This window comes from Tarenaya hassleriana, unplaced genomic scaffold (assembly GCF_000463585.1).
Source record: "Tarenaya hassleriana unplaced genomic scaffold, ASM46358v1 Cleome149, whole genome shotgun sequence".
NCBI classification, from domain to species: Eukaryota; Viridiplantae; Streptophyta; class Magnoliopsida; order Brassicales; family Cleomaceae; genus Tarenaya; species Tarenaya hassleriana.
Genome location: NW_010964912.1, coordinates 32,440 through 33,234, shown reverse-complemented (window position 1 = coordinate 33,234; position 795 = coordinate 32,440). Strand labels below are relative to the sequence as shown.

Sequence of the window (795 nt, the reverse complement as noted above, 5' to 3'; positions counted from 1 at the left end):
TTGATGATAGTGTTCTTCATGCATCTAGTTTGATAAATCACATAGGGATATGGATTTAGAGAACTTTAGATAGTGAGTTATATGCCGGGAGGTGATTTCTCTATTTTTGTTGCTTGACGATTCCCGAATACAGATTCAATATCGTGATTCTCGCATGCTTAGCATATACCCATACACGCGAATACGGTCCCACACCCACGGTCATCTTAGATTGCTAGCTTACACGTTTTTGTTGTTTTGCTTCCTTATTTTATATTCTTTCCATATACTTCCACCATCACTTTCACTTCTACTTGTTTTGATTTAGTCTCGATTAGATTTAGATTTAGCAACCGGTCCTTGTGTTCGACCCCGTGTTATGACGATCCGTATCCTTGCGGTGAGTTGTGAATCGGGTTATAAATTCTAGACTCGGTACACACGTATCAAGTTTTTGGCGCCGTTGCCGGGGATCGAACCCGGGTCACCCGCGTGACAGGCGGGAATACTCACCACTATACTACAACGACGATATGTAGCTCCTCCACCTTATGTACCACCCATTCCTTTCCCTTCTCGATTGAAGAAGCATACTGAGGATACACAGCTGTCCAGATTTGTTGATATGCTTCGGAAGTTAGAGGTTAAGGTACCTCTCTACGAGACGATACTCCAGATCCCTTCTTATGCAAAATTTTTGAAAGATATCTTGACTAAGAAGAGGGTGATTGGGAAGGAGACAGTATCCTTGAGCACAGAGGTGAGCGCAACGATTCTACGGCATGAGTTACCACGGAAGAGATCAGATCCAGGTAG

The 795-nt window shown here is 43.3% G+C and overlaps 1 non-coding gene across 1 annotated transcript; it reads right to left on the bottom strand.

Annotated features, from left to right (window-relative positions):
- Positions 1-437: 437 nt before the first annotated feature.
- TRNAD-GUC lies at positions 438-509 on the bottom strand. Its single transcript has one exon. It is a non-coding gene; the product is annotated as a tRNA-Asp (tRNA).
- Positions 510-795: the final 286 nt, after the last annotated feature.